General features: G+C 39.4%; 1 long non-coding RNA gene across 1 annotated transcript; it reads right to left on the bottom strand.

Moving 5' to 3' along the window:
- Positions 1-1,674: 1,674 nt before the first annotated feature.
- Positions 1,675-27,879, bottom strand: LOC115292947. Its single transcript, XR_003909254.1, has 6 exons — positions 27,754-27,879; positions 26,375-26,519; positions 9,280-9,338; positions 8,830-8,934; positions 2,511-2,721; positions 1,675-1,738 (listed from the first exon to the last, which is right to left on the bottom strand). It is a non-coding gene; the product is annotated as an uncharacterized LOC115292947 (long non-coding RNA).

Genomic DNA, 27,879 nt, shown 5'->3' with positions numbered 1-27,879 from the left:
TCAAACTGTGAGATCATGACCTGAGCCAAAGTCACACCTCAATCAACAGGGCCACCCAGATGCCCTGATATGTCTGATATTTAAACTACATCATTTCCCTTTAGTTAGTGGGAGAAGAGAGAACCAAACTTAAGCTTCAATGGTGAGATTTTTCTTTTTATAACCATATAGGCTTTTTCCCTTAAGATTAAAGTATAATCTCTGTGGAAAAAACACCACAACAATCATTCTTAATAGTTATGTCATGTTAATTATCAATCCTGGCAATAATAACATGGTAATTAGCAATTTAATATATTTTTTCTGTCTTTTCTATACATATTTCCATATTTTAGATAACATTGTATATAGTAATTACTAATACTATTTAATACCAGTGCATAATCACTAACATGCTAAGAACTATTCTAAGTTTCATGTGCATCCTGCTTAATTCATTTATATCACAAGCTTCATGCTGGTAATTTTATTTATTACCAGGTCAATGGCTTTATGATATTTTATTATGTGTAATATCTACTGTGTTCACAATTGAACATTTTGTTTTTCTTTCTTTTTTTTACTATTATAGATAATAATGAAATGAACATCTTTATGTGTTTTAGATTATTCTCACATGGATAAGGTACATTGCTAGACATGGAATTAGTAGGTCAGTGGGCTGAACCTTTATAAGGCTCTTTCTGGTAGTTATTGCCAAATTGCTTCTTAGAATCTACTATATAATACTTGCTGAAAGCCAGAAACACTTAGTGAGGCAACTGTTGTTTGGGAAGTTTAAGTTAAGGAATATGCCAACTCTTTTGTCAAGTTAAATCATCAGACATCTCCATGTTAGAGAAAGAAAGAAAGAGAAAAAAAGAAGGAAGGAGGGAAGGAAGGAAGGAAGGAAGGAAGGAAGGGAGAAAGGAAGGAAGGAAGGAAGTTCCATGTTTAAAACTCATGAATGGGGAGCCTGAGTGGCTCAGTCCGTTAAGTGTCATACTTCGGCTCAGGCCATGATCTCTCAATTTCTGAGTTCCAGCCCCACGTCGAGCTCTGTGCTAACAGCTCAGAGCCTAAAGCCTGCTTCAGATTCTGTGTCTCCCTTTCTCTCTGCCCCTCCTCCATTCACACTCTGTCTCTGTCTCTCAAAAATGAATAAACATAAAAAAAAACTCATGAATGTTACTTCTCAGAATGCCCTTCCCAAAGCCACATGTCAAGAGTATGGTCTTGACTTTCATCGAGAACAATTGGGACCAAGTCCGGTGAGCAAAATCATGGTTTAAAAGCATTATCTACAGCATTAGTCATCATCCCATAAAAAGGAGCTAGCAAATTTTATCCTGTTTGGTTAACTGGCACACATACATCTTTTTTCATTTTAAAAAGTATAGATAATTCCATTATTACCTGGACAGTCAGAAAACCTAAACCTTAAGAAAATATCCCGGAGTAGCTTACAAAATGAAATATGAACTTTCCATTGGCAAAATATTCTGCCCACCATTCTGTCCCAGTCTAGCATCCCCATCACCCTCCTGTTATTGCTGTCAGCAAACTCTGTGTCCTAGACAATTTCATGTCCCCCCTTTTTATGACTTCAGTTGTCTTCAGCATCCTCATTACAGGCACAGTGCCATTATCTAAACACCTTACTTGAGTCTTACATGTGACTATTTTCTTTACTTGCCTTTTTACGTCCAACGTGGTGAACTAGGTCATAGGCCCAGAGGGTGTCTCTCATGCTTACATCCTGCAGGAATTCATAGAGAAGAGGGTTTCGTATCTTAGGTTTATTTAGTTACATGTATGGGGTCTATTGTGTATTTCCCAGGGAAATACAGTGAGGCAAGAAGACTCAATTATTACCCCCTTAGAACCCTTAAGAACTTGAAATCCCTTTATATCATAATAACTTCTAATAAAGGCATAGTCACTTACGCTAGGAAGTCATTCTCCTGTACAATAGAAACATAAACTGCTAAGCACATCCCGCTTTCATTGTTAGGACTACAGCTTAGTAGATGTCTGCTCTAGAATTTACTGAGTGGTTAGCAAAAAACAAATGTTGACTCAGTACTTATCGTGTGTACCTAACCTCTCTCTGAGAGAGGAGGACATTTCTGAAAACCCCCTTTCAGTTTGGTTAAGCGTTAGAAATTTCTTTCTGTAACCCTGCGCCAGGAACTTTCTCGGAGACACTGCTTCTGCTACTATAAGTGCGCTTTGTAGAAACATCTCTGGAGAGTGCTTATGTTCTTCGTAAAGCCATTATTCTTCGGTATGGAAGCTCAACAAACTGGCTTGTACCCCTTTGTATCCTCTAATCGTTTCCTCTCAAGTTTCCAGAATTACTTGAGAAATACTCACTTTATGAACCTCCCTTTGTAAAGTAACAGTTTGACCTGTGTGCCTCAGTCAAGAGCAGAGTCATAAAATGTGGCTAAACAAGGCACTTGAGGAAAAAAAATCAGGGTCAACGCACAAGTCAGCCTAGCAAAGGAATGAATTCACTCTGAAGTTACCAGGTAATGAGTAGGTTGGAGGCAATTGAATTTTCCCCTGGAGAAGTCTTAAACTCTTGGGAGGGCAAGGGAAGGAAAACAGACTTGTTGATCCAAGAGGTTCTTTAAGTCTCTCATGTTTCGAGTGTGGAAATGTCCAAAACTAGCCATTGAGATAAGAGAGGCATCTTCAAAACAGGCAGCCACAGCTTCCCTTAATGCTATCAAAAACCTGCAACAGAGAAAATGCAGAAACCGTCATTTGGATCCCAGAGACCGGGAAGTAGCTAATGGAGCCATATATGCATCATATTGATTGGCCCATTGATTTTTCCCCCTTTTCAGCACCCATTTCTTGGTCTTATGCCAGAGATGCTTTAAAGAGCTTAAACAAAACTTACACCAAATCTTGCCAGTGGTCCCCAGGGAACCTACAAACTAACTTTATCTGTTGTTGCAAGTGCAGCCGCACAAGTGAATCCCCTCCAGAAGCAATTGCAGATTCTGGATCCAAACAGCTGCTAAACCTGTCTAAGGAAGACCGCCCCCCCCCAACACACACACACTGGGAAGGGAGGCAAAAAAAGTCCTCTGCGGTAAGCATGGGTGGTTGGGCCAAGAAAGATTCGCTCAGGTCTCCCTGAGCAAACAATACTTAGTACCTTAATACCTAATACGTGGAAGAATTCTTATCTCAGCATTGAGGGCATGGATGGACCATACTCATTCTCCCAGAACCAGTAACAGAAATTCTGACAACATCAACTCTTCAAACTATTAGCATCCAAACTCTACTTTTTAAGAATTGTTCAGCAGAATCCTGGGTCCACCTGTGGTGAATCTGATTTGGGAGGGAACTGATTATAATAAGCAGATTCCTAGGTGAAGGGGGTCTTGGGAGCAAACTTGGAGAAACACTGCAAATAATGTTAACTACGAAGGAGCAAAGTGGCCAGTGGTAAATATTCAAATGGTTAATGACGATCTCTTTATTGCTGTCCACTACACACAGAGATCTAGACAGCTTCTTGCCAACCCTTGACTTACAGAGATGCGCAAAGATTGGTATTAATTAGGAACCTCTGCATGCAAGTAGCAGAAAGTGAGTTAAGTCAACCCAAGCAAATCAGTGTGACTTACTATGAGACTATAATGATATCCTACAGAGTTTGGCAACCTGAGATAAGGAACTCGAAATTCGTAATACTCTGCCTCTCTTGTATCTGCTAGCTCTCTCTCTTCCGGCCCTCATATCCTTTCCCTGCTTTTCAGTTTATAAGGCAGGCCCCAAAGTTCTCCAGATAACACATATGAGGTCTACACAGAGACCAAATTCCACTTCTAACTTGGGTTAATTGCTACCTGTGGTACAATGAATATGGATCCAAGGTCATCTAGAGGTCAGTGGCCACATGAAAGGTGAAGAGTAATCTTGAGTAGGGAGTGATAAAGAATTTAAAGTTTTAATTATACTCTTTCTAGGCTTTTCTTCTCCCTCAAATCCTCTCACTCTAAACAGAGACACTTCACAACAAATTGTGCAAAATGTAGCCTCATATAGCAATGGAATAATGACCCATAGATAGATGTTTCTTAGAAGGAAAATAAAATGGATGGACAGGATTTGGTCTCAGCACAAGGTCAGCTCAAGATACAATTGCCAAATAAATGGAAGGTATCTGATTCCCCTTCTCTTCTCTTTCCAAGCCTTTACACTCCATCTACATCTCCTTGCTCACTCCATTTTCTTCAATCTGCAGAGTGTGTATTACTAATCATTTGTCCCAGTACACACACACACACACACACACACACACACACACACACACACATATACAGTATATATGTAGGTAAGTTGATCTGTCCCTTATTGTTTGGGGCCAAAGATGACCACAAAGACACTAAAAACACCCATTTGAATGACAAAACATTAGTATTATTTACCCTGAGGAGATCTCCCTTTCCTGAGGCACTGGGCAAGTGAGTTATTCCTTGTGCTAGGATTCTGGTGACTCTCACATTTGAGCAATAGAGCGAATCAAAATGGACAGAGTATGATCAGGAGTCCTGATCTCAAAAGCAGATGTATTCTCAGATATATTTTTTGGCACTTCGTGACCTATTTGCCTGTATCAGGAGATTTTTCTGTTTTTAAATATTTAAACAGGGTGAAAGAGTTCATTTCAGCCTCCGCGACGAGCAAACCCCATGGTACTCTGCCATAGGCTGAACAGAATTTTCTTTCTGAAAAAATTCCTCCTCCAAAGGTTGCAGGTGGAACTGTGTGTGTTTGGGGTGGGAGTAGGTGAGGGGAGTTTGATCACAATTTAGCAAACCTTGACATCTTTACAAACTCCATCATCTACTGCTTTAGGGGATTTTCACCTACCCACGTGCTTTCTACAGGCAGCTGGTTGGTGTGTGTGTGTGTGTGTGTGTGTGTGTGTGTTGTTTTTAAATCAAGCTACAGACTTCTTTGCTTGAAATTTTATAGGTTATTTCTGGATTTAATTTGTGCATTTGAAGAATCACCATGAGTCTCTGGTCTCTTGAGGTGAAAGGTGCTTACAAAGGCTCCCATCAGAAATCTGATCCAGCTTCAAATGAGTCTCCCTTTGAGTCCATTGAGCACAATTTTGAACTTTCAGTTCAAGTGTGGCTCTCCAGCCTCTATAATAGGATGAGCTAGTGCCACTGAGATCTGTTGGGACAAGACACAGCACTTTGTTCCCATGTCTTTTCTACCCTCTGGGAATTCACTCTCAGAGGGGAGATCACTCTACACTGAGCCACCTTGTGGCATGTGGGAAAACAGCAGCCAAAAGCAAATGTTCTGGGTGACACAAACATTTTGGGGACACTTTTTGGGGAGAGTGTAGTAGTGATTTATGGGACTTCTTAAGGCTACAAAGCAATTGGACAACAGAGCTTTTTTCGGCTACTCCGTTTGTCTTCTGTAACTTAACTCTTCTGGGAGATGGTAGGATTGCAGTGATTGGGAGAGAGAAAGCTTGGGAGAGCCACAAAAACAAGTCACACCCTTACCCCACCAGTGACTGGTCATATCACCTGCAAAAGTGCTTCAGGCTGGTGTGAGCCTCTGAAAAATGATAATGATAATGGTATCTACCTCACACATTTGTTGTGAGAATTAAATGAGATAATATGTGAGAAGGGGTTGACACAGTGTTTAACACAAAGCTCAAAACCCTTTAACTAGATAACAACAAAAAAAAAATTGCCACTGGACTTGTTTGGCAAACTCCTTCAAAGGAGTAATTCTAATTTCAAAATTAGAGCCATGCTTTTCTTGTATGGTCACAAATTTGATGAGAGAGTTGCCTTTTGAGAAAAAGTAAAGAATCTTTTAGAAAGTACCATTGAATCAATGTGTTCTTTTTATGATTATTGGATTCAACTAATCAGGTAGAAGCTACTTATAGCTTCTCTGCATTTACAAAGAAGATATCCATTTGATGTCAAGGGAGACTTTGAAAACCGCCCTTTTCTCTTTGTCTCATTGCCATATTTTACCAACCTAGGTATTTGAAAACATTAGAAGATATTAGTCAGAAAAAAAATCAGATGTGCTGACAAGGACCAGGAGCTTACTGTGATGTTCATTGAGATTAAAGTTGAAAGCTGTTGGTGATCTGCATAGGACCATCCCAGATGACACAGACTGATTGTACTCAAAGCCTAGCTAACCCAAAACCAATGAAATCAAGGGTCTTTTCCTGCTTCCTTTCTGTCTTTGTCCCTTTCTCTTTATATTTTAACAGCAAGTGACTCCTTTTTAAGTACTGATCTTTTGGATACATTGGAACGCTTCTCCCAAACCACAGACCCTTTGCCTCTGCCAAAATACAATGGCCAATCTGTTAAAGTGGGGGGAAAGTTATAGAAAAATACCATCCAAACTCCAAAGACTTGTAACTTTTCAGTGATCTTTTCTTCTGGGTAGTGTCTCAAAAAGAAAAACATTTTACAGAATAATGTAGAGGCTGAAACTTCGCATCATTCATGGAAGGCACCAGATGCTCAAGGAGAATCTTCTCATTCTATTTCTCAGGCTAATTCATCGAAAGAAGCTCTTAGAAAGATGGATTCAATGCACTGAAATAGCCAGAGTCCCAGGTAATGGGATACGGCTTTGATTTTCCTTATCCATTTGGAATCTACTTGAGATGGCATGTAAACTAGAGTCAGGGAATCAAAGAATATCCAAGTGTAGAGATACTGATATTTTATGTGTTAATGGCAGACTGTGTGTTCATTGACCCTCTCCCATCATATTATTCAGTATGAGGTAATAGAAATAGGGGGAAGCTAATTTCTCCTAAGAAATTCAATGTATTTCGTTGATTGTGTTTTATTTTGAGAGGTGCTACAGAAATAGGAATTATGTTTAATATCCTGGGAGCTTATCATTGTGCAGTACTTCACAGTTTGAAAATCCCTTTTAAGTGGGTTGTTTGGTTTGATCTTCACCACAATAACATGCGCTCCACTGATCATTATTAGAATTCAAATTTGACAAATGAGGTTCGGAGAGATTAAGTGACTTGTTCAAGTCCACTCTCTAGTAAATATTCATGCTGAGATAAGAAAATGGTGCTGTTGGGAGCTTAAATGGACCACCGAAGAAACTTACGGAACTTCCTCCCCTTTCAGAAACAAAGTGTATTTCCTTCTGAATAAAGTGTGTTCATACATGGCACCAATTGAAGGTAAGGAAAGAGACCAGAGACCTCCCCTAAGTATCCTGCCAGCCCTGTAATTGGGACAGTTTCTTTCTCTCTAAATGGAAGAGCAGTGATGATAATAATTAAAGTTCAGGCTTCTATACTTCCTTTCATCTGAGTCCTTCCGCCAGACAGGAAGGGTTCACCTCCTCTACGTGGTATGGGTCTCTTTTCAGGCTGGTCCACCTCCATAAACTATCTAGACCTTGGTTTTTGGTAAAGGCAAACGTCTTAAGGAGCACTCAAATGTGTGGTCAAGTCTGTTTTTTCTAGAGCAGGATGTTATAGATTGATAAAACTTTCTGAGCAAATAAGGTTGCTGTTCACATAAAAATGAAGGGAAGGGGCCGTCACAGTCTCTCGTCAGCAACATCTGTGAGTTTGGTGGAGAGAGTCTGAAGGCAGAGCCTGACTGGGAACGTGAGCCCTCCTTCCTCCGTCCCTGCCTCCTCACAGCCTTCCACCTGCAATAGACTGTATTCATATCTCCCAGAGGAAATATGCTATTACTGATAATATGATCACTGAAACACTGGGAGTGGTTAGATACAGAGCTCCGGCAGTGGGTTAATAAAAGGCCTAATGAAGAACAAAAAATTCTGCCAGTCGCTGTAAAAAAATATTGCCCCCGGGAAATTATAAATCAGACACCATGGTGTGAAGTTTAAAAATATATGTGTGTGTGTGTGTGTGTGTGTGTGTGTGTGTGTGTGTGTATTATATTGCATGGGCTTGCTGATAAATGCAGGAGTGGGCAGACCAATGACGAAATAAATATGTCACTGGATGCCCTTGAAGTTTCAGTCCACCTCAGCGTGACGCAGTTAAACGCCTCAGCAGGTGCAAAGCCAAAAACCACATTTACTCAGCCTTGTCAGATGACACTGCACTGGGCGGCCGAAACAGGATGCCTGGTCCACAAACTAGTTATAATTCCCAGAGCCTCACTAGCCTTTTCTCTTTTTTATTTCTCTCTCTCTCTCTTTTTTTATTTGTTTGCCTGGTTCCACAGCATTAATCTCAATAGACTCCTAAATGCTGCCTCTGAATAGAGACCTGTGTTTAGAGTTTTCTTAATATATTTTTAATATATTCACATTGAGCTTGTCTGGAAAGACCAAGTGGAAATTAGTTTTATGGACAGTTCCTTCTGACCAATATGGGAGCTCATCAAGGCACAAGCCCTAACAGTCTCCCCCTACCTTTTAGCTAAACTGTCAGTGATCTAGAAAAGAAGTTGACCTCTCCAGCCAGGAACACTCACACACCTTGAGTCAAGAACACATTGAACAAATAGTCACTGACAGGCTGCAGTTCATCCTTTTGGCTTTGACCCTTCATGGAGTCACTTTTGCCTGTGACCATTCTTTTTACCCTCACTGTCCTTCAATAGTTCTTCTTCTCCAAGAGGTTACTTCTGCCATCTTTCCACCTGGTTGATTGTGTGCCCACTATTGAAACCCCATTGGAGATAGATAGACTCCAGGGCACATGGGGAAAGGTGACCAAACAGTGCAGTGGGATCGATGCCAAGGAGAACCCCTTGGTGCTGCCCCCTCCCCACCACCACCCAAGAAACCTGCTTTACATTCTACCTGCTGGAGCTGGTGTCACTCAGTGTGCCATTGAAAGAAACAAGGAGAGGCTGAGATGTTTCAGGGACTCCTTTTCATTGTTTAGGAATTCCAAAAAGGCTATTCCTGAAACGTAAGGAAGCTCTATTAGAGAAACTTCCCTCTCTCTTCAGGAAATTCAACAACAAACCTCCAATAGATAATATAGGTGGAGAGCTCTACTTATAATGAGCATCTGGACTTTTATCCTGAATTCTTCTTACATTTTTCTGGAGAACTCTAAAACATCAGCCCCAGTATGATTACCCTGGTATCAGAGGGTCTCTTGGTCCCAGACATGGACTCACGATTCTTTCTTTACTGAGATGAGCTGAGAATATGTAAACCAAACTTTACTAAGGATTCAGGGATGGGCAAAAATGAGAAAAGAGATAGTAAAGGGAACATACAATTTAGTAATCTGATACATACATTATAGCTTTATAAAGCTGTCTGATGGAGCGTTGATTTCCATATGCCAGAACAAATTTCTGATGGAGTTTTCATGGGTGCACAGTGCAGCAAAATGCAAAAGAACAAAATGTAGTGATATTTTCATATTATCTATAATATACAGTAAATTATACTTTATTTATTCTAAGATTATGTCCTCTGTCTTCTTATTATCCATAAATAGTACTCTCTTTGAGTAGATTACACTACCATTTTTGATGTGCTTATTTGGTAAAAATGAAAAGTTAGTCATTCTGTGCTACTCTCCCACTTCTTAAAATTTTCTGGTCCCAGAAACCTGAAGACCTGGAACCCAGCACAACAAAGGGGTAACTTCTTACCTTGTTCCCAGTCTGCCTCAACATGGCAGAGGCTACCTTCCCCCATCACCATGAAACACCTTGAACATATCCAGAGACCCTAAGGTAATGCCCAAGACAAGAAGATTCTTCCCCACAAGATATTGGAGTTCCCTTTTTCTCCAACCTCAACGTACCAATTTCATATATTTTTATTCTGAGGATTTTTCTCTTTATATTGAGCTTTGAGAGACAAATTGGTTTCTGGAGGGTGCTGCTGAGAGGAAATCTACCATGTGGAGACCGAAATGAGACAAGTGGCTCTCTAGTGTTTGCACTGTCACCCTCATAAGCCAAGCCAAAGATCCCTTTTCTCATCCTTGTATGCTTAACAATGGTATTATATTTATTTGGTTATGCCGTTATCAGAGGGAGCTTTGCAATGTGGCCAAATGGGTGGCCTCCAGACTTACTGTAGAACAAAGTCCTTGACAGAATCTAGTTATTTTCATTGTAGTTTACAAATTCCAACTTATGATTGGTGTTACTCCATACCAACTAAATAACCCAACCAAGTTAGGTTAACTGATTCTTAGCTCAGTAGGTTATATGTGCATAGCACTTGGTCACATCAAAAATAAGGACTATGAAATGGCATATTGCTCACCCTTAATGTCTAAATATTAAAGAAATGACATGTGTCCAAAGGAGGTCCTTCAGAGGCAACCATGGAGCTACAAATCATTCTTTAAGAATAGGCATTTTGGGGGGCAAATGCCATTTGGCACCAAAGCCATTTGGGGTGGCTCAGTTGGTTATGTGTTTGAGTCTTGTTTTCAGCTCAGGTCATGATCTCACAGTTTGTGAGTTCGAGCCCTGCATCAGGCTCTGTGCTGACAGTGTGGAGCCTACTTGAGATTCTATCTCTCTCCCTCTCTCTCTGTCCCTCCTCTGGTCATGCTTTTGCTCGATATAAGTAAATAAACTTATTTTAAAAAGGAATAAGCATTTTGGGAACTCTAAGCTACAGATGAATTACCCAGACCTTCCAGAACGCTGGTTTGGATGGATACTTTCTGGGTTTATTTTCTTTTGTCATTCCTGAGTTTTTAATGAACTTTTTATATGTTCCTGCTGTGCTGAGAGATCTTAAAGATGAGCCTTAAGTCTACATCTGAATAAGGAGTACTCAGAGATAAAATAGGAAGAACCTCAAGTCCACATCTGAATTTGGAATCAGAGAAGAAAAGGAGCAGAAGCCTCCGTGCCTGTGTGGAGTTTCCTGAGAGGGAAAAAAGCATCTAGGGAATAGAGAGAAAAGTCTATAGGCAAAACCACCTCCCTCTCACCTAGAGGTTTTTATCTTGGGCAATTTTAGAGAACTGAGCTCCTATTTAACCAAAGATCCATTAAATGCTGTTAGGTAGTCAATAAGGAGAAGGATAGAAAATAAACTTTTGAAATTGGTCCATGAAGTTTGTTGGTGGTCTTAAAGAAAGCAATCGCAGTGGAGTGGCTGGGGTGAAAGCCATTCTGGAAGGTGTCAAAGAGTGAATTCAATGAAAATGTGAAAGTAACATTTGTAGACCAATATCAGGAAGTTGAGCTATGAAAAAGTGTGAGCAAATGGAGTAAAGAAAATGTAAAGAGGGGAAAGAATACAGCATATTTGTAAATGGGAAAGATCATTTAGGAAGAGAAAGATTCATGATGAGAGAGAGAGAGGAAATGGCCAAATAAGCAAAGCCTTTAATAAATTCAGAGAGGTCGCGATTGGGAGGATGTATGGAGGTACCAACATCTGGAAGGAGAAATGATATGTACTTCTTTTTAATAGTAAGAAAGAAGAGAAGAGGTGCTGTTGAGGGTTGGTTTGGATCAACAGTTCTGATGATGGAAAAAATGACAAGACTTCTCTTATGGTTTCTATTTTCATAATGACTCTAGGTTATTAGCTGAAATCATAATAAGAAGTAAGAGTAGAAGAGATTTTTAAATGGTGCCCATTTCTTTAAAAAAACTGTAGAATGGTTGAGCAGTCTTGAAAAGCCATGTGAGGTCTGACTTCTACCCCCTTGGCTATATTGTACTTCTCCATGTGCAAATATGCAAAAGGCAAGAAAAGTTGAACCAAAGTTGGAATTTCGCAGAGTTCATACAACAATGGGAGAGAGGACAACAGCTTCAAGAATATTTGCAAGGGAGGGGCGCCTGGGTGGCTCAGTCGGTTAAGCCTCTGACTTTGATTCAGGTCATGATCCCACATTCATGGGTTCAAGCCCCGCATCAGGCTCTGTGCTGACAGCTCAGAGCCTGGAGCCTGCTTCTGATTCTGTGTCTCTTTCTCTCTCTGCCCCTCCCCCTCTCATGCTCTGTCTCTCTCTGCATCAAAAATAAATAAAACATTAAAAAGAATATTTGCAAGGGATAAATTATAATAGTGCATCATGAAATCTCAGCTAGAAATGAAGAAAAGTAATGGCAGAAATGAGCTGAGGGATTATGAGTAAGCAAGAAGATCAACGGATTGAATGTCATGAAGTAGGAAGTACTAGAATAATGGGAAGCTGTGGTCAGAGAAAGACATGTATGCGTTTGAGATTTGGGAGTGGGTGGAGAGGAAAAGATCACTTCAAAGAGAAGGAGAGGAACCAAGAAGCCAAATTCCCAGGAATGATAAAAAGAGCGTAGAAGGAAAGGAAGATTCTGAGGTCAAAATTCAGTGAAAGAAGAGAAGTAGCTAGAGAAAATCTGAACAAGGATCAGGAGAAGATGATGGTCTGTCTAGAAAGGCAGAGCCTCAAAGATGCAGAGGTTGTGAAGGAGAGAGGGGAATATTAGTCGAACAGCAGTATGGTGCAGAAAAAGGTAGTTATATTTCCTTCCAGTCCTAAAAAAAAGCTCTCGAAAGAGAGAGCTGCTGAGTAGGGAGGTCTTCAGAAGATAGTCAGATTTCAGTCCAAGTCATGAAGTGAACATTTATCAGAGGGTTGGACTCTCAAGGGCTATTTACCTCCCAAGAGGACAGTGTCAGGATTTGAAAATGAGAGGAGAGTAGAGGGGTAAGTCAGTTGTCCAGTGATGAGAGTTCAAAGACCAGGGAAGGAGAAGGGGACAAGCAGAACTGTGAGGCTTGATGGAACCATTCCCAGCTACTGCTTTTTTCATAAACATCGCCACAATTAGGAGCATTATTGAGAGTCCGCAACGCACGGGGCCTAGATTTTACATGTGTGATCTCATTTAAATTTCAGACAATTTATGAGCAAGTGGCTTCATTTCCCATTTCACAAGGATGAAATTAAGATATAGGCCATGCACTTGCCTGAAAATAGACAGCTTTTAATGTTTATTTATTTTTGAGAGAGAGAGACAGAATGTGAGTGGAGGAGGGACAGAGAAAGAGGGAGACACAGATTCCAAAGCAGGCTCCAGGCTCTGAGCTGTCAGCACAGAGCCTGACGCGGGGCTCAAACTCACCAACAGTGAGATCACAACCTGAGCCAAATTCAGTTACTTAACCAACTGAGCCACCCAGGTGCCCCGAAAATACACAGCTTTTAAACAACAGAGCTTGACCACTCTTCTACTTTGTCTTCATTTAGTAACAAGTATAGAACTGAAGGAGCCGATCATCAACTGAGGTTTTGTAAATCAAGCCACAGGTGTAATTCACTAAAGGAGTTCAACCTTTCTGGACATACTATTATTAATTCTTTGTCAATGCAAAGATAACTCCCTCCTGATGGACACATTCTCAGTAATGTTTGGCCAATCCTAATTTTTCTTGAAGCAAATTAATCTTTATTAAGAGGTATAGTTACCTAGTCCTTTAGATCAGAAATGATCACAGTGTTTTACAGACAATAAGTTGTGTCTCTGATTTAAGAGAGAAAAAGATGACCCAAAAAGGTCAGTGGCAAAAGCAAGAATTACACCAGGGCATTAAGACACCGCTCACTATAAAACACTGCAATTCCTTACTCATTAGCCAAGCTTTATTTTTCATGGGATGTATTTCAAATGAGGAGATGCTATAAGTAGAAAACAATACATACGGGTTCATTAGTCTTGCTCTTTTAAAGATAAATGCTGTGAGCAAGAAATTATAAGCAGGTTCCCATATGCTAGATATCTATTTCCACAGCTCATATCATCACGGTTTCTGGGCACTTTGACAGATAGATGAGGCTAATTCAGGCAACGCAGTACATTCGGAAGAGTAGGTGAAAATCCTCTTTCTCCTCAGCTCCCTGCCTCAAAAGACAATAATTCATTGGAAAGTAAAAGGAAGGAAAGACTTTCTGGAAAGGAAACCTAAGAGTAAAGCCATGCAAGAGGGTCAAGTTTTAATCTTCTCGTCCCAAGTAATAATGATGACAGCATGACCCTTTGACCAAGGTGTTTGGAAATCTATCCTAAGTAAATAACGCTACGCAGGGAAAATGATGTATGCTAATCCTCATAGCATTAGATAGGGAAAAATTTCCAAAGCAAATAAGATAGAAATTTCCAAAGCAAATTAAAATAATTTGTAGTGTATATTTACCTGAATATTATGTAACTGTTAAAATCATATTTATAAAAAACATAAAATTATTTGAGAAAAATCTTATAGTGTTAAATGACAAAAGTGGTAATATGTTAAATGTAATATGTAAAAATGTTAAATAATTTAAGAGTGTGATTATCGCTGTGAAAAAGCAAACTATGAAGCATAGGAAAAAGATTGGGTTTAAGTGTTGAGACAAGCAGTAATTTTTTATTCTTTTAACTTTCCTATGTTTTTCAACTTTCTATTCAGAAAAAAAATGTCTCATTTTGGAATACAAATAATAATGCCATGATCTGGAGGTCTGAGAGCTGGAAATTCTACCAATGATCGTCACATATTCAAAATCACTCAGTATGGGTTTCCAATAAGAATATCATTACTGGCTAAAACTGATATTTTTAAATCATATTTTAATCAAAGTTCCTGATTTTACATCTTTTTTTAAATTTTAATGTTTTATTTAGTTTAAATTTTAATGTTTTATTTAGTTTTGAGTTATATATACATCATGTAACATTAAAATTTAAACTAAATGTATATTATATATATGATATATATATATATGCATATATATATATGTGTGTGTGTGTGTGTGTGTCATATGTATAGCATGAGCAGGGGAGGGTTAGAGAGAGAGGAAGACACAGAATTTGAAGACAGGCTCCAGGCTCTGAGCTGTCAGCACAGAGCTCGACGTGGGGCTCAAACTTGCGAACTGCGAGATCATGACCTGAGCAGAAGTCAGATGCTTAACTGACTGAGCCATGCAGGCCCCCCTTACATATCTTATAATACATTAAAATGTGGACAGTTGAAGGATTTTGACAAGCACACCCAGCCATATGACCCATCCACATCAAGATATAGAACATATTCATTATTCTAAAGTTTCCTTATGCCCCTTCCCAGTCAGATCCTCCCATACTTCAGGAACAGGCAGCCACTGATTTGTTTTCTATCATTATAGATTATTTTCTTCCTGTTCCAGATTTTCACATGAGTGAATCACAGAGTTTGCACTCATCTGTGTCTGTCTCCTTTTGCTCAGCCTAATGGTTTAAGATTAATCCATGTTGCTGCATGTATCATAGTTTATTCTCTTTATTATTTCTCTGTGTTTATATATATGTATATATTGTGTATTTTCACCCATTCACCTCTTGATGTCATTTGAGTTGTTTCCATTTGGGGATATTATGGATAAAGATGTTATTATAGACATTTCTGTTCAAGCCTGTCCATGAACACTTTTTCATTTCTCTTGGCTAAAGATCTACCAGGGGAATTCCTGGGTTATGTTATAAGTGTATGTTGAACTTTATAAAAAGTAAATCATTTTCCACATGCTTTTCCTAAGTGGTTTTAACCAGAAAGGCTCCAGGAGAAAAACTTTTCAACCTCAGGATAGACAAAAAAAATTCTTATGCAAAAAGCAGAAACCATAAAAAAAAAAGTATATAGAATTTCATCAAAGTTAAAAATTACTGTTTTCCTAAAGGCAGCACTAAGGAAATGAAAAGGCAAGCAACAGACTGGGAGAAAATATTTACAGTATATATATATGTGAAAAAGGACTTGCATCTGAATACATAAATAACTTTTACAACTCAAAGATAAGAACTCAAACACCCAATAAAAACATGGGCAAAAGATTTGAACAGACAGTTCTACAAAGAAGATAAACAGATGGCAAAAAAAAAAGCACATGAATAAATGTTCAATATCATTAGTCATCAGGGAAATGCAAATTAAAGCCATGATGAGATGCCATTACACGTCTACCAGAATATCTAAAATTGCAAAGACTGACAATACCAAATGCTGGTCATGCTGTGGAGCAGCTAGAACTCTCAGACATTACATTTTTTAACGGGATGATTCATCTCATGTTGGTTTCTCAAACAAGGAAAGGATCATTGCCTTGGGTCAGGCCTGAGATTTAATTAATGTTCCTACTTGTTCTCTCTCTTTTTTTTTTAATTTTTAAAAAATATTTTTATTTATTTTTGAGAGAGAGAGAGAGAGACAGCGTGAGCAAGGGAGAGTCAGAAAGAGAGGGAGACACAGAATCAGAAGCAGGCTCCAGGCCTGAGCTATCAGCACAAAGCCTGATGCTGGGCTTGAACCCACGAACCGTGAGATCATGACCTGAGCCGAAGTCGGATGCTTAATCAACTGAGCCAGCCAGGCACCCCTCCTACTTGTTCTCTATCTCATTATGCCCTGAGACTTTGCTAATCTCCATAGCTGGATTATTGTATTTAGTGCAGCTAAAAATATCAAACTCTCTTCTCATCAAGAAAGAAACAATTATTATTGCCTGGTAAGTTATTTTAGAATATCATCCCTAAAATGCTTCTGCTTTATACATTTAACATCTCATTCCAACTTTGTTCTATGTCAATTGTCATAAGTTTAGACACCATAGTGTATCTCCTTTTTCCCATATAAATCTTGTTCTGTAATTAACCAAAAGTAATAAAATTCAGACCAGAAATAATTAGTAAATTCCTGGAGTATCTTTCAGTTTACACATCAGTTTCAAAAGGTAAATTTTTCTCTGGCTGAAGTCAAGCTCAGTTGGTTGAGCATCCAACTTGATTTCCGCTCAGGTCATGTGCCCAGCGTTGTGGGATTGAGCCTCCAGCCCGCTCCCGCTCCGTGCTGAGCATGGGGCCTGCTCAAGATCTTTCTCTCCCTCCCTTTGCCCCTCTCCTGCTCACACACACACACACTCCCTCTCTAAAATAAAAAAAAAAAAGAATGTTGATTGTGCTAGGTTGTAAAGTTTGAATGGTGACATGAGGAGGTTTCAAGTATCATTTCATTTAGTCTAGACTTTTAATATTCTAAAATGTTCTCAGTCTATAAGTCTTTCAGTGGTCCCTCTGAAGTGAAAACAGAATTCCCCCTGAATTTTCCTAATTACAATTCCCTGCAAGCCTTATTTGCTCTATATTTTAGTTATTCTGATTTTCCTAGCCCCAGATCAGATAGTTTAGGGACAGCTGAGAGGAAAACAATCTGAGAGATGTTTTTGCAAGAATAACCACAATATCTTGATAATTTTCAGAAAGATTGGGATAGATATCTTCAATCCAATTTTTTCCTAGATCCTCAGATTATTCTTTTACTGGACCTACCGCCATACCAAATGCTCTCATCACAACATGGCAGAAATATATTTTGGTGATGTACTTCTGAGACCTTCAAGTTTAGACAGCACAGGTAGTTGACAGTGTTCTAAACTTTCTGTGGATTCTGTCCTACTTCAACTTCCTGTCCCCTTTTCAGCACCAATGAAGGGGTACTCCACTTCATTGTTCACTTCTTCCTAACTTTTTTAAAAATGTGAACATGTACAGATAAAATCAGATGGCAGAATTGTTCATGGTACAGCCTGTACTTGCTGGGAGAAACATATTTCATAAATTAAAGAAAAATAATAGCACGGTGCAGGAAAAGCAAAAAATGCAGAATCAAAATGCCAGCTAAACTCTTTAAGCCATTATGAGTGACCCCTAAACCACAAACAACGCTAAAGTTCTTGGGAAAACTTTGTTTAACTGGCGCTCACAACGCATGTTAACTCAGATGCAGAACTCTGCCAAAAATGTTAACCAGTTACTGTTTATAAATGTGAAAAGAAAATTAGCACATGAGCAAAAGGAAAAACACAGCACTGGTGTCAACCTTTCTGTGAACTTCTCTGCAGTTATTACCGTTGCTTTCGCTGTTTTTTGCCAAGGTGTAATGGACAGGGGGGACATACACCTGGAAGGAATGGCACAGCCATGTGTCTGTTGCTACGTCAGGTACAACTGTGTTCATTGTGATTCCTGACATACACGGCCCCTGAAGGAAGCTGCAAAAGTAGCAAGTTTTGCAAAGCTCCATTGCCCAGCGGACTCACTAGAATGTTTGCAGGAAAATCTTCCCAATGCTTAATTTCTTCTCCAGGTTCACTAGATAAGAACCTTTGGGCCTGGGGCTGGGCATCAGCATTCCCTAGTAACCCCTGAGTCTGACGTACCCAGTAAGGTCTGAGACACTCTGTACTAAAACAAAGGTTAGCCGCTGTATCCAACCTACTCTTCTAAGATGATAGGGGAGATAGGAGCAGAAATGAAGGGCATAGAGCCAAGAAAAATCACACATGAAATCTACAACATTCAGGTTTGGCAGTTTGGGGGGAGAGTTTGGTCTGCAATTATATTGGTTAAATACTGTGTCCTGAAAGAAAGATTAATTTCTTTGAGGGACGGACAATGAAGAAACGAATTATGTCTTAAAAAAGCATTTTTATTTTTATTTTTAATCTTTTTAATGTTTATTTTTGAGAGAGAGAGAGATAGTAAGAGAGAGAGAGCGAGCATGAGCTGAGAAGGGGCAGAGAGAGGTGAAACACAGAGTCCAAAGCAGGCTCCAGGCTCTGAGCTGTCAGCACAGAGCCCAATGCGGGGCTTGAACCCACCAACTGTGAGATCATGACCTGAGCCTAAGTTGGCTGCTTAATTGACTGACCCATCCAGGCACCCCAAGAAAGCATTTTTTAATAGACAGGTATTCTCCATTTGGGAAAAAACTAAAAAGAGGATCTCTGCTAGATAGTTATGGCTTTTGCCTACACCACTGCCTATACTTCTTTGGCAAACAATATTTTAAATTTTGATTGTGAAAAGGTCTCTCGCCCAGTCAGTCTGAGTCTTGTTAAGCCCACCATGTGGTTCTGGGATGAGCATGTGACCCAGTGCTGAATAAGTCCAAAATCACATCCCCTCAGCCAGAATGATTGATTCAGGTTCTTGAAGATGGTCCTAGGCATAGAGAGATTGAGTGTCAGCTCTGGGTCTTTCTAGAAAATAAGAAGGAAACCTGAGCTACGAGGACCACCATGAGGGCAAAGGTCTGTATTAACATGAAGGCAATGCAGAGGAAAGCAGAGAATAGCAAAGATGACAGAACTAGTAGACTGACATCATTGGATGGAGATGTACATCAACTGAGCATGATCCTGGACTTGTCAGTTGTAGCATTGAATAAATTTAATTTTATTAAATTCATTCATTCATTTTGTGAAGGTCATCCGAATGGAGTTGGGTTTTTTGGGGGGAGGGGAAGGCTTGGTTTGTTTGATTTTTTTTACCAACAGCAAAGTGACTCTGATGAATGCAAGATCTTTGTTAGTGAAATTGTCGGGACCATTAAGAAATCTTGGTATGTTTTATTATTCTATAGACAGTTTTTTTTGTTTGTTTGTTTTATACGACAAACTAAGCCTTTAGTTTCTCACAATCTGAACCTCAAGGAAATATTGAGTCAATAATTCAATCCACCAGCAAGTATTAAATGAGCTCCCCTCTGGGCCTATCACTCTGCCAGCATGATAGGAAAATGAAAGTAAGTAGGTAGAAGGCCTGGTCCCTGCCTTCAAAAAGCTCACAATCTTCTTAGAGAAAGCACATTCATTAGAAATAATTCAGGGAGAGGGGCACCTACCTGGGCGGCTCAGCTGGTTAAGCAGCTGACTCTTGATATTGGCTCAGGTCATGAACTCACAGCTAGGGGAATTGAGACCCTCATTAGGCTCAGTGCTGAGGGTGGAGCCTACTTGGGATTCTCTCTCTGCTCCTCCTACACTCCTGTGCACATGTGTGCTTGCTCGCTCGCTCTCTCTCTCTCTCTCTCTCTCTCAAAAGAAATAAAATTTAAAGAAAGAGAATTCAAGGAGAAAAAAAGAACCTAGGTCCATGGAAAGAAGTATTAATTAGCATACCTTAAGTGCTCCATTAGAGCCGATCATCGTCTAGAGTGTGGTAGAAAGACCAAGAGAAGTGAACAGCATCACCACTGCTATCAAGGAGGTTACAGTCAGAACATAAAACACAGATCCCAGAGATGATTTAAGTGCATTATAAAGCTACATGCCATAATCAACTAACAGTTTAATAACCTCCATACTAAGGCCTTAATGAACAACATGGTAATCACTTTACTAATTTACTCTAGGAGGTCAGAACCTTCTTCTCCAGTGGCTTCCAAGAGCCACCAACTTCAATCTCAGAAGCTAATATCACCTAAACGTTGGCTCTCTAGGGTTTGGGGTTTTGTCTAAACTCGACCACACATCCCATGATTTCTCCGTTGAAACATGTCATCCTCTAAAAACTAAAACAATCTCGTGTTTCCTGATTCTCTATCATTCTCCAACCTTCGTCATTCCCCCACTCCTTTTTGTCCTCCAAATCTCCATAATTCTCTAACTGTCCACCCCCCTTCCAGCTCTGCAAACTGTTTTCAGCCCAGTTTCCAGAGTGGTCCAAGTGTAGCGTAATAGAGTTCTTGTACTAAGATAGAAAAAAAGATGGAGGGATAGACACAGGAAAGTAGATATTGGAGCCGTGTTAATACAAAGCTCTATTTTCTTTTCTTTTCCCTGTTTTTCTTCTTTCTTTGAACCTCCAAATCCAGATTCCTTTGGAAACAAACTGCTCTGGAGTAAAGAGTTGCTTTTGAACTCCAAAAGATGACATTGCTAACCTGAGTGACTCTCCAGCATGCATGTGACTGTATATATGCGTGTGTGTGTGTATTGAGAGTTGAGATTTCAGAGCTGCAGGAGAGTGGGGAGACCAGGAGAGGTTAAGCATGAAATTCGCCAAATAAGTACCCATGTTTATTTTATGTACTCATCACATCTTCAGAGAGGGTGGGTAATAAGTTAGTACTGCAAATATTCACATACCCAAAACACAAAGAATAACTTGGTCAAAGAATCAGAAAAAAGTTTAAAAATTAAAAGTTCTCTAGTATCTAGTCTGCTACCTTCCTACCTAAATTTTGCCTTTTTAATCCTTACTAATCTCCTTGTTAATGCATGGAGAGCAAGAGGCATTAAAATGGAAATTACATGCTTTGACTACATAGAACTCTTATTTTTAAATAAAAAGTTGACATTTAATTGAATGATAAAACAATAATGATAAAATATTAGCCAGCATGATCCCACCCACACACCCCAAGTGGGCTCATACCATGTCTTTGGCTTACCCATCGTTCAGTCAGCTGGGCTATTTTTATGTAATTGTTTCAGAGAAAGGATATGACAGCAGAAAATAAGGGGAAAAACTGTTGCTTCCCAGCTCTTTGGTTCAAAAGCCTCAACAGTGAGGTAGAAGAGTAGAAGGGAGTCATGACCTAGCAAAAGATTTAGGATAAAATATCATGACAAAGCACACAGTTCTGCCTTGGTCCCCTTGGCCAATTTAGAAAACAATATTCCCTGAATGTTATAGAGGTAGGAGCAAAGAAAATGCAATGCTAGCAAGACTTCAGGGTCCTCCCAAAAAAGGGTCATTGTCCATACTGCTAGGCTAAGCACAAGGCAGGTGACAAAAGCCCTGAGAAGTTTGTAGAATCTAGGTTGAGCCAAAGGAGACAAAAGCTAAGAGAAAAAGTGACTACCAAGTATATTTCAGCAGGTAGAATATCAGAATTTCCCACTCTTCAGTGTGACAAGGAGAAGGAAGATGGCTGACTTTGGTCAGTGTGGCCAGAGGTAGGAGGAGAATCACTGGACTAGAAGTGATTATGCATCCTGGAAAAAGGCATATCTTCATGGTGACCCAAGCGGACTAACAGCTGAGGTCCAGATGAGACAATGAATGTCATAGTCACTGCGGACAGAGATCACTGAGGATCATAGAAGGCAATGGATGTCTTCAATGATGCCTATATGGGCAAATGACATTGAGCACCGGATTTTGCCTGCCCGCATCCCTGCCTGCATAGTCACCCCTAATGTAAGACCTGTACCATTAAACAATTTATACAGGCAGATGGAATATCTGTTAAGCTTTATAAAAAACTGATGTATTTAAGTAATCAAAACCCACTATTCAGCTGAATAATAATGTTCAAGTAACTGTTTCTAATGCAGAAACTTCCCTTTCATATTGATGATCGCAAAATTCTGTGAGTGATCTCTTTCTAAAATGAAGCTGATCAAAATTTAACAGTGGACAAATATGATCAACAGTCACTACATAGCCTTAGAGTGATAAAAGCTGAAACACTTGCACTTCACCCTCCTGAAAACAGAGACATGACTGAAATATTTGTAAGCCAACAGGCACCAAAGGCATCACTTCAAACAATGCTCAATATTAGCACCATTTTCCTGGTTCCCAGAGTGATGAGTGGGTGGCTTAAGACCAGAGCAAAGTAAACCTCTGAGCTTTTATGCTGGGAGTAAATTAAAAAGTATTTATAATGTCACTCATTCGATGCCTCCATACTCATGTGCCATTTACATCATATCGTGGTATGCTGCTTTTAAATGCCTTGTACATTTTCAAGGTCTATGCTTTGTGCCATCAACAAAAGCTGTTTGAGGACAGGGATTGTATCAAATCCAGGGGATATGTCTTAGTTTTATTAGATATTTCTCCCATACTTCACATTGCTGCTTATTTAGTCTTCTTAAATCTCTTTTTGCACTTTGCAAAATGTGAAACATTTGATCATCTGATAAACAGTTACTGACCATCTGCTATGTGGAAGATACTGCCCCAGGTCCTAGGAATACCTCTACAAGCAAGAAAGACAAGATTTGGGCTCTCATTGAGTCAACATCCCACCATATAGAAAAAGGGCAATAAAAAAAGAAATGTGCAAATTAAATAAATTCTGATTGTGATGAGCTCTTTTATTTAAGGTTATCAGGAAGATTGCTCTGAAGAAATGACTTATAGAAACTGAGACTTGAGTGATTGGAATGAATCAGGCTTGCAAAGATATGGGAGAGAAGAAAACAGCAGGCAGTAAGTCTAAGAGACAGGACTAATCATGCCTCATGAGAAGAAGACCAGTATGTCTTCAGCTGAGTATCCAGAAAGGACGCCATAGAAGGTCCTAGAGAAGTAGGCCAAGGCCAGTTTCTTGGGCCTGTGGGTCATGTCAATACTCTCTCTGCTTCTCATCTTCTCTTTCTAATCATTCCTTCCTAATCTTCATATGCTTTTCCTGTTCTGCCTTGCTCTCAAACAGTGGTAGTCCCCAGAGTTTAGTCTTGAATCTTTTTTTTCCCTTCTAGGTTTTTCCTAGCTTATCACCAACCATTTGATGAAAACGACAAAGTCATCATGTCCAGTTATAGAATCTGTTGATTCTGACTCTTGAGTCTCAGTGATGAGCACAGAACCACATCAGTGTGGACCTATGAGAGTTGTCGATGTTACATATATTTGTAAACCACAGCCAGGTGAGTGGAGTAGTTAAGTCAACATCTACGGTAATTATATCCAAGATCAACATATGGGAGTCGTGTACAACACATCATAACAAGTCTGGACATATCACTCATAGGGAAGTCAATCATGAAACAAAGAAATTTACTAATATGAAGCTGTTATATACTTCTATGGCACTTTTCCCATGGCAGCATGCACATTTTCCTTCTTCTCTCCTAACTTGCTTGAAAGTCATGATTCCAGGGACAGGAAGAGCATCCATCCCTACACGACATCTAGTGAATGATTGTAGGCACTCATGCAGTGGTTAGGATAATATGCCTTTATACCCCTACCCCAAAGAAATATGAAAGTTGAGTCCAGGTAGATGGAATAATGTCATATTGGAATATTTCTGTAATGTTGAATAGTCCTATAATAATGATAAATTATGTGGAAAGGATCCTACTGGTCCTTTCTACAAATTACACAGAAGCCAAAAAAAGTAAGTTTTACACTAATTGCTGTCTTAGACCTCCCATGCTTTAACACCTGAACTGTCCTGAGTCTTAGGTTCATATATCTAACTTCCTTCTTGGCCTATCTCCATTTTGATACAGCCAGGAAATGCGAACTCAACAGATCCAAAACTGACTCATGGCTCTCATTTAAAAGCCTATCCCTGTACTCCTCCTGTATTTTTAATTTATTTTAATGCTGTGATTGTACTTTCAGTCACCCATGCCTGAATCTAGGAGTCCATTTACAGTCCTCTGTCTCTCTCATCCCCCGTATCCAATCAACTAGCAGCTACTCCCGTTTTTATATCTCTTTATTTCCCCAAATCCATTCTTTTCTCTACATTTTTTATAGCCTTGTTAGGCTATAGCCTTGTTAGGTCCCATCACCTTTAGCTAGACCTTTATGATAGCATTCTTTTTAAAAATTTTTTAAAAGTTTATTATTTTTTTGAAAGAGAGGGGGAGAGAGAGGGAGAGAGGGAGAGAGGGAGAGAGAGAGAGAGAGAGAGAGAGAGAGAGAGAACAAGTGGGGGGAGGAACAGAGAGAGATGGAGAAAGAGAATCCTAAGCAGGCTCTGTGCTCTCAGCATGGACACTGCTGCAGGGCTCAAACTCATGAGCCATGAGATCATGACATGAGCTGAAACCACAAGTCAGATGCTTAACTGACTGAATCACCCAGGAATCCCATGATAGCCTTCTAACTAAGTTCTCTACTTCCAGTTTTATTGTCTCTGAATCCCATCTAGACACAAATGTCACTGAAAACCATTATCTGCACACACCGTTCCCTTGCCAGAAGCCTTCCGATGATTTCCCATTTCATTGGATGACATGCCTCCTACTATGCACACAGGGCTCTCAGTGGTTTCTCTTGTTTATAGCATAATCCCACCATAACGCTCCTTTATCCTTTATTTTTTTCCAACAACAGATTCCTTGCATTTCCTCACATCTGTGCTATTTGCTGTCTCCTTGGAATTATCCTTAATGTTTCTACTTTTTTCACCCTACCATAATCCAATCCATCAGGATCTCTTATCAACTGTATCTTTGGAATTTATCTGGAATCTTACCACTCTACTGCATTTTTCAAAGTTTATTTATTTATTTTGAGATAAAGTGAGAGGGAGTTGGGGAGGGGCAGAGAGAGAGGGAGAGAGAGAATCCCAAGCAGGCACTGTGCTGACAGCAAACCATGAGATCATGACCCGAGCTGAAATCAAGAGTGGGAACGCTTAACTGACTGAGCCCCCTAGGAGCCCCGCTCTACAGCATCTTTACTGCAATTAGTCTCTTTCACAAATAGATAGATAAATTTATTTGTACAGATAGATTGTCGTGACAGCTTCTTAATTGTGTCCCGGCTCTACCCTTGTCCCCTGAAGTCTATTCTCCCCCAACAAGGTGTGGCAATACTTTTTAAAATATCAGTCATATTATATCTTTCATCTAATCTTTTCCCATTTTTCTTAAGCATAATCCAGATTCTTCACAATGGTTCATAATGTCTTCCATGATCTGCTACCCTGAACTCATTACTTCTCAGACCTCATCTCCTTTCCCTCTCTCATTTGCTTACTCCACATTGGTCATTCTACCTTTCTTGATCACGCCAAGCATGCACTTCCTCATGGCTTTTTCACATGCTGTCACATTGTCCTTAAAAACTCTTCCTCTTCAGATCCCCATGGCTTAGTCTCTAAATTCCTTCATGAAAGTCCTTCTGTGATGACCCTACATAAACCAGAACACCAACCTCTTCCATCACTTTCGATGGCCCATCTTCTGCTTTATTTCCTTCTTATTACCTTTATTTCTCTTTTCAACACCACTCTATATTTAAGTAGTATTTGGAAAAATTATTTATCTCCCCCATGAGAATATAAACCCTACAAAGATAGAGATTATTTTGTCTTGTTCGTCTTCAATCCTCTAAATCTATAACAGTACCTAGTGCATAATAGCTGCTTAGTAAATATTCCTTGAACGAGTGAATGACTCTCTGTGCCCCTACATAAGCTATTTTTTCTTTCTGGAATATTCTACTTTCTCTCTTCTGCTTTCCTTATGTTCATTTTCCTCAGCATAGATACCATTCCCTCCATAAAGTATTTCCAGAAACTCCAGTTTGGGTTGGCTCTTCTTCTATAGCACTAAATGTGTTATCATCTAGCAAATATTTTTCTATTAAAATGCCATAAATCAATGCCCTTCCTCTCGCAGTAGATTTCAGTATCCATCACGAGAGGCAATATGTCTTCATTCAACATATTCAATAAGCATGTATTAAACATATAGTGAGGGGGCTAGAAGCACACAACATTGAACAGATAGGCAAGCCCTCATAGTCATGATGAGTGCAGTCAAATGTCTTACTCTGTGATGCACTCCCAACACTCCCCTGCGTTGGCACATCTCGAATGACTAACGAGTGTCTCCATTTGGACCTTTTATCTTATATTTTACCTTTGGAAATGGGTTTCTCCTCATATCATCTCTATCGTTCATCACAATGAAGGATAAAAAATTTGAAGATATTAACTTAGGTTTTCTTTTGTAGTTCATAATCCTGCCCTCATTACAAAAGTCAAAGGTGTTCATGCATTTTCTCCTGGAACAGGAGGAACAAAAGGGCCCAAAGTCAATAAAGAAGTAAATTGAGCTTCTAATCTGTTTGCTTTTTGTCAACTTTATTGACATACACTAAAATGTACCCCTTCTAAGTGTACATTTTGATGAGTTTTGTCAAATTTATTAACCCATGCAACTACTTACACAATGAAGATGTAGAACATTTCTTTCACCCCAAAAGGCTCTCTCACCTCTTTCTAGTGCACCAACACCCCTGGCCCCAGGCAGCTATTATTCTAACTTTTTTTTTTTAATTTGATTTGTCTTTTCTAGTTTCACATAAAGGGAATCATTCAGTATGTAATCCCTTGGACCTGAACTACTTTTAATATTTTTGAGATTCATCTATAATGTTGCTTGTATAGTGTATTTCATTCCTTCTAATTGTTGAGTACTATCCCATTATATAGATATACCATAATTTGTTTATCCATTCATCAGTGGATAGACATTTGGATTATTTCCAGTTTGGGACAATTATGAACAAAGTTGTCATTAGCATTTGAATATGAGCTTTGTTATATGAGTAGTTTTATTTGTTTTGGACAAATACTTAGAAGGGAAGTGTTGGGTCATATGGTAAGTGTATGCTAAGTTTAATGAGAAGCTGCCAAACTGTTTTTCAATCTGACTGAACCCTTTCCAGTCACACCAGAAAAGTATTAGAATTCTAGTTGCTTCCCATCCTGGCCAGCACTTCTTATTGTCATTCTTTTTTTTTTTTTTTTTTACTTAAATCAATCCATTTCTTACAGTTTTCAGAACAGACTAGTATCTTCATAGCTACTGCCAACTTAGGGCACTAGTTAATACTCAAGCCTTATCGAACAACTGGAATCAATCTGCAGATGTGTTCTCCTAGGCAATTTGATGAAGCCTGATATTAGCTGAGCCCGGCACAAAGAAAGTAGCAAAGATTTTCTGAGCCCCAGAAGCCGAAAGGGGGGCAGGGGAACTAAGATGACTTTAAGGTTTAGAAGATAAGGATGCAGAAGATAATGCAACCAGAGATCATGGTTGGGCCACAAAACTTTTGGTAAGGAAATACAGGGTTGGTTTCCTGCAAGCCACTGGTCACATTTTTATCAACCAATAAATATATAACCTTAATTTTACGTGTGTTTCTGTCTGAAGATACTTTATTGAATATATACTATTGATACATAAACATGGAACTCACGCCAATGGCACTAGAACCTGTGAATAAAGCTTACCTAACACACACCATTTTCTTTGTAAGGCACATCACAGCCTTCCTGTTCTTTGGACAACTAGACAGCTCTTTAGTGCTCCAGCAGTGCTTGGGGGCCACTTTAAATAGTAAAATCACCAAAACTGCA

Source organism: Suricata suricatta, chromosome 5 (genome assembly GCF_006229205.1).
Source record: "Suricata suricatta isolate VVHF042 chromosome 5, meerkat_22Aug2017_6uvM2_HiC, whole genome shotgun sequence".
In the NCBI taxonomy this organism is placed as follows: Eukaryota; Metazoa; Chordata; class Mammalia; order Carnivora; family Herpestidae; genus Suricata; species Suricata suricatta.
The sequence above is the reverse complement of the archived record's forward strand: the minus strand, read 5'-3'. Positions and strand labels throughout refer to the sequence as shown.